The sequence below is a fragment of the Erythrolamprus reginae genome, chromosome Z (genome assembly GCF_031021105.1).
Source record: "Erythrolamprus reginae isolate rEryReg1 chromosome Z, rEryReg1.hap1, whole genome shotgun sequence".
Taxonomy (NCBI): Eukaryota; Metazoa; Chordata; class Lepidosauria; order Squamata; family Dipsadidae; genus Erythrolamprus; species Erythrolamprus reginae.
In genome coordinates, this window is record NC_091963.1 from 56,041,071 (window position 1) to 56,048,124 (window position 7,054).

Genomic DNA, 7,054 nt, shown 5'->3' on the forward strand with positions numbered 1-7,054 from the left:
GACAAATATGTATAAACAGTGACAATAATGGCACATAGCAAGGCCGGGGGGTGGGGGGTGGCCCTTTTGTGGCAAAAATAAACCAATAAGAACCATTTTTTTCAGTTCATTTATATTTTTCTTATATTCAGAAATGTTCAATTTAGTATATCAAACCTTTTGGGGGGAAATTCCTTAGGGATTTTTAGCCTTAAAAAATAGAAATTGACACGAAATTAAAAAAGGATGGGGGGAGGGGCTTTTTGATCAAAATAAAAATATAAGTCTCAATTTTTCCAGTTCAATTTTCATATCATTATGTTCATAAATGTTCAAACTAGTTTTCCAGTTGAAAAGGTTTTCAAAAAGATCAAATTCAAGTACCTAAAAAAATTATTTTTGGTCCGGTCATATACGAACAGAAACAGACTCGAAGTTATGATTTTTTTTTGCCCAGAAAACAATTAGCCACCACCTCAAAAATATTTTTTGATTATCAGCATTGTTAAATTGAGTAAATGAATGCCTAAGATTTTAAAGAATATTTCAGATTTGGAGCATAAAAAAATAAAAAGTGAAAATGGTTGCAAGCAGCCGAGGGGGGGGGCTTATTTCTGATATTAAAAAACCAATAAGAATCATTTTTTTCAGTTCCTTTATATTTTTCTTATATTCAGAAATGTTCAAGCTACCAATCCCACACCAACTTTAGTAAAATAGAATGCATTTTGCAAGCAAAACTATCCATAAATTGAAAAAAAATTCACAAAAATGGGGGGGGGCGTGCATTATATCCGCAAAATAAACCAATAAGATTTACTTTTTTCATTTCAATTTTCATATCATTGCGTGCAGAAATGTTCAGACTACTTTCCAAGTGAAAAAAGCTTTCAAAAAGACCAAACATAAGCACTGCAAATGAAGAGTTTTCGGTCCGGGTCAGGGTGACCCGGGAACAGAAGATTTGTAACTTTTTTTGCCCAGCAAAAACTAAGCCCCCCACCCCCCAAAAAAAATTATCATAGAGAGAACCCCTGAAATGATGAATAGTCATGAAATTTCAAGTTTCAGATATGCAGGGAAAATTTTTTACAGGGACTCAAACTTGGCTTCAGGTCACATACGACCCGAACAGAACAGCAGGGGTTAGTTTAGCCAAAAATATTAGCAAAAAATTTATATATATATATCTCTCTCACTCTCTCCTTTTCTCTCACTCTCTCACTCTCTTTCTCTTTCTTGTTTTCTTTCTCTCTCTCCCTTGCTCTTTCTCTCTCTCTTTCTTGCTTTCTCTCCCTTGCTCGCTCTCTCGCTCTCTTTCTCTCTCGCTCTCTTGTCTCTTGCTCTGCGTTGCTGTCTCTCTCTCTCGCTTTCTCTCTCCCTTGTTTTCTCTTTCTTCCTTTCTTCTCTCTCTCTCTCTCCTTCAGTGGTGGGTGCTCAGTCCATCCATTGGTGGCACCGGGGCGAACGCTCCCATTGCCAGCCCGCCATGTGCCTGGGGGGGAGGATGAGAGTCTTTCCCAGCAACCGCAACCGGGAGGGTTGGCGGCAGGAGCAGCCGCTGCTCCCTCTCCTCCTCCCACCGCCTGTGTCAGGGAGCAACAAGGAAGGTGCGGAGGTTAGCTTAGGTTTATCTTGCTCTGCCAGCCCACCTGGTGGGGTGGGGAGGCTTGGGAGCAGCCCATCTGTGGCAGGCAGAGGAGGCTGCGGCTCCTTTTCTTTCTCCCACCGCCTGTGTACCGCTGGCACCTCCCACCAAGCCGTCGCCCATTGCCGCGGGTTCCTTGGGCAGGAGCTGCTACTTCCCTCCGGGCAGCCCAGCCAGGTGGCCATAGAAAATGCAGAGATTATTGCTGCCTCTGCCTCCACTCAGGGAGGCACCGTGGTCGAGTTTCGTTGGCTTCCTGAGTGGAGGCATTCAAAACAAGAAAAACCTTGCCCGGCCTCTGCACTTTCCTTATCACTCCCCAACCCCAACTCCAACGCCCAGCTCCTTTGCATAGCCTTGGAAAAGGTTGCACGGGGGGTTGTTCTTGCGTCCATGGCCACATGGCCGTGCAACTTAGAGGGAACACTGGCCAGGAGCACAGGATGCAGACGCATCCTGTGCTCCTGTCACACACCCCGGGCCGGATAAATGGCCTCAGCAGTCTGCATGTAGCCCACGGGCTGTAGTTTGGGGACCACTGACATAGAGATTCGACTGCTGCAATGCTCTCTACATGGGGCTACCTTTGAAAAGTGTTCGGAAACTTCAGATCGTGCAGAATGCAGCCGCGAGAACAATCATGGGCTTTCCCAGATATCCCCATGTCTTGTCAACACTCCATGGCCTACACTGGCTGCCAATCAGCTTCCAGTCACAATTCAAAGTATTGATTATGACCTATAAAGCCCTACATGGCATTGGACCAGAATACCTCCGGGACCACCTTCTGCTGCACCAATCCCAGTGACCGATTAGATCCCACAGAGTTGGCCTTCTCCGGGTCCCATCGACCAAACAATGCCGTCTGGCAGGACCCAGGGGAAGAGCCTTCTCTGTGGCGGCCCTGGCCCTCTCGAACCAACTCCCCGCAGAGATTCGGACTGCCCCCACCCTCCTGGCCTTTCATAAATTTTTGAAAACCCACCTATGGTCTTGGACTGTATCCCCCTGTTGATGCAGCTTAGGATTGTGTTTGCCTTTTTAGCCGCTACTGCACATTGCTGGCTCATATTTAATTGATTATCCACCAAGACACTGAGATTCACAGTCACTACTGCTAAGTGGGGTTCCTCCCACACTGTATGCATGTTTAGGTTTTTTTTTAACCTAGGTGAAGGACTTTACTCTTCTTGACATTGAGCATCATTTTGTTAGCTTGGGCCCACAACGTTAATCTATCTAGTTCTTTCTGTATTTTGAACCTATCCTCTAGGGCCTATGGCACATGTGCCACAGCTGGCACACGGAGCCATATCGGAGGGCACATGAGACTTTGGCTTGTGTTAGCACCAGCATGCATGCACACTGGCCAGCTAATTTTCAGCCTTCAGGAAGGCCATTTCGCCTTCCGGACACTTCAGAGAAGTTGCCCTGAAGTGCCGGAGGCAAAAAAATCCCCTAACGGACAAACCAGAAGTTCAGAAAAATGCACTTCCTGTTTGCTGCTGTGCTCTTTTTTTGCATTATGGAGGGGTCAAGGAAGCTTCCCTGAAGTGCTGGAGTGCAAAAAACCTGTTCTGCATCCTCATATAAAAATGTTTCAATATTTTTCCTAGCTTGCTGCCCACCCAGCCTACAAGCCACCCAGCCGGCTGGCCAGCATCCCTCCCTCCCTCTCTAGCTCAACGCAGTCTCTGGGATCTAGGGCCATAACCTCCCTGGACCCCAGAGGGAGGGGTGGCTGCTTTGAAGGGGGGTGATAAGGAGGGCTCTGAACTCACGGCTGAGGTGGAGTGGATGGAAGGCAATACCATGGAACTGGTAGCACTGCATGCAATATTATCTCCACCTGCCTCAAATTCTTCTTGCCTCACCACTCTGGAAGCAGTTTTGGGCCCTACCAATATAAGCTCCAAACCCAGGTGCCTGCTTGTACCATAGATAGGGGTTTGAGGTGCAGATGTTACACGCCCTCTCCCTGTCCCTGCAGCACCAGCTCCATCACCACCACCACAAGCAGCATCACGGCCACAGCCCTTTTTCACCGCTTTCTTCATGGTTGAAGCCCTTCAGTGATACTGGCCCAAGAAATTTGGGAACAGAAGAAGGTGCGGCGTTCAGGTGGACCTAGAATTGGAAAAATAAATGCCCTGTAAAAATCAAATGCCTAGACAGCAGTAGAGCCCTTGTATTAAGCAGAAAAAAGAGATGCAAAGAAAGGAAGTGGCCCCGTGTTTGACCCAAAATTAAATTGACAGAGAGCACTAGTGGCTTTTTATTAGATAGAAAAAGGAAATGCAGAGAAAGGAAGTGGCCCTGCGGTTGACCCAAAATTACAAGTGCCAGAGGTCAGTAGCAGCAATACAAGACTGACTTCCCCATTTTAATTACTGGAAAGCCCTGATTTATCACTTCTTTAACTTTTTCAACCCAATCTGCACATAGGACAAGTCTATCCTTAAGAAATCTACCAATATCCTAGAGCTCAAAACAAGGTGCTACTGCTTTGGAATCACATTAAGTTTAACAAGTAGAGTCATTAATGTAGTCTCATGTTTCTCAACCACAACATATTTAAGATGAATGGACTTCAACTCCCAGAATAGCGGCCCTGTGTTTGACCCAAAATTAAATTGACAGAGAGCACTAGTGGCTTTTCATTAGGCAGAAAAAGGAGATGCAGAGAAAGGAAGTGGCCCCGTGTTTGACCCAAAATTAAACTGACAGAGAGCACTAGTGGCTTTTTATTAGATAGAAAAAGGAAATGTAGAGAAAGGAAGTGGCCCTGTGGTTGACCCAGAGGTCAGTAACAGCAATGCAAGACTGACCAGCCCCTTTTAAACTCTGGACTGCCTAGATCCATCACTGCTACGTGAACTTTTCCCACAATTTTTTTTCCAAACAAAATTCTGCACACACCAGAACTATGCAAGTTTGGTTCCCCTTTCAGTGGCAGCCACCAGATGCAGCGAGACAGGCCCTCAAAAGGTCTTGTACTTTCTTTGCCTTTGATGGATGGGCAGGTGACTCTGCCCACAGGAACAAAATGAAACAGTTGAGAAATGCAGAAACCCAAAGATTCTGGGGAACTGCAAAAAAAAGTCTTTTACTTTCTTTGCCTTGGATGGGCAGGTGACTCTGCCCTCAGCAACAAAATAAAACAGTTGAGAAATGCCCCTTTCAGTGGAAGAAAACCCCAAGATTCAGGGAAACTGCCCTCAAAAAAATCTCCCCCCTATTTTTCTTGAATGCCTAGGTGATCTGACCTTTTGAATACAATGGCACAGTTGAGAAATCTCCCTTTCAGTGGCAGCAGCCACCAGATGCAGCCTAGGTTATCTTAGAATTCTCCCCAACATATTGCTCCCTGTCAGCAGCAGCAACAGCACTGTCCCTAACTAACAAATAGCTCTTTTAATGGCGATGGACCACATGGTCCTGCCTCTTATACAGGCAGGGTCAGGTGTCCCTCCGGACTAATCACAGCCATGCGTCTGGCTGTCCAATCACTGGTCAGCAGGACGCATGGCCAATCGCAGCCAGTTCTTGCATTTCCTGCCTGGATACAGCATTGCTTCAGCTTACAACAAGGCTGTTGATTGGGGCATTGCAGAGTTCGTTTGAACGCCGAACCTAAACACGGACTTTTGAAAAAGTTCGGGTTTGGGTTCGGCATGCCAAAAAACGCAAAGTTCAGCATGGACCCGAGCTATGCAAGTTCAGTTCACCCAACACTAATTATGACTAAAAACATGACCCAAAAAGATAGTACAGAATTGGAGAAAAATTTAAATTTGCAAGTAACAAAAAATATTAAATATTTGGGCTTAATTTTAACAAATAAAGTTTCATGGATCAAAAAAGACAATTACAACAAATTAATTGTAGAGACAAAGAAAACTTTAGAAAAATGGGAAAATCTTCAATTATCTTTTTTAGGAAGAATCGCGGCAATTAAAATGAATATTCTCTTGAAGTATTTATATCTATTTGAAACAGCTCCCATTTATTTAGACACATTTTTTTTCAGAGAACTTAATAAAATTATTTCAAAATTTATATGGCAAAAAACTAAAGCTAGAATCAGGTTAAAATATATTCAAGACAATAAAAGAAGAGGCAGATTAGGGCTCCCAGATTTTAAACATTACTATGTAGCGGCTTCTATAATTTGGATAAAAGATTGGATACAACTAGCAAATAAAAAATATTAACATTAGAAGTCCATGACCTGCAAATAGGGTGGCATGCCCATTTGTGGAAAAACGATAACAAAATATCAAGCATTTTTAATAAGCACCTAATAAGGAAATCCCTGTTAAGATCATGGCACGAAATTAAAAGGAAGTATTATATAAAAATCCCCCTTTGGCTTTCAACAATGGAGGCTATTATACATCCCAATTTAATTGACCTGACAAAATCTGTAACCTATAAGGACATACTACACCCGGATGGACAAATAAAATCTAGAGAAGAATTGGAAATTCAACACATTAAAATGGACTGGTGGACATACACCCAAATCAGATCCAGATATACTAAAGATACAAATGGAGTAGGTATAGAAAAATCCTTTAACACAGACAAAATTCTCTTGGGTCCAGATAAAAAATATATAACATAAATATACAATTACCTTTTGGAAAATGATAATCTGGAAGAAATAGTAAAAGAACCAATGTTAGCAAGGGCCAAAGACATAGGCTAAAACATCTATTTAGCAGAATAGGAGAAAACTTGGAACATTACCAGCAAAATTACTCTATATGTAGCCTACAAGGAGAACTTCTACAAAATTTTCTATAGATGGTACTTGCCTCCCTCAAGAATCACCAAAATATTCCCAAGATACGCTCCAACATGCTGGAAAGTAACTGACTCTTTTTACCACATGTGGTGGACATGTCCCAAAGTATAATCGATGTGGAAGAACATACACAACTGGCTAGTTGAAATTACCGAAAAAGAAATAGAATTTACCCCAGAGGGATTTTTACTTGGCATCTGGGGGAAAAAATACCCTAAACATGTACTATATATAATTACACACATAATTATTTCTACCAGAATAGCTTATGCCCAAATTTGGAAAAGCAAAAACATACCCTCAGAGCTCACACCATAGAAAAAAATATACAGATGTGCGGAGCTAGATGAGATGACTAGAGATATTAAGGGAACAAAAGAAAATGAATCAATTAAAATATGGGAGCATTGGCATAAATGGATTTTAAAAAGATATATAACAGAAGAAATGTAAGCCTCAGGTCATATCCGTACTGAATCAATTGAGTATCTCACCATATGGTTAATTATGCAGTAGAGGTATATGTTTACGCTCTTTTTTTTCCTTTATTATTAACACGTATTAACCGAGATTGATGAAAGCTCCCTGTTTTCCCATTATTTGTTTTGTCTATGGCT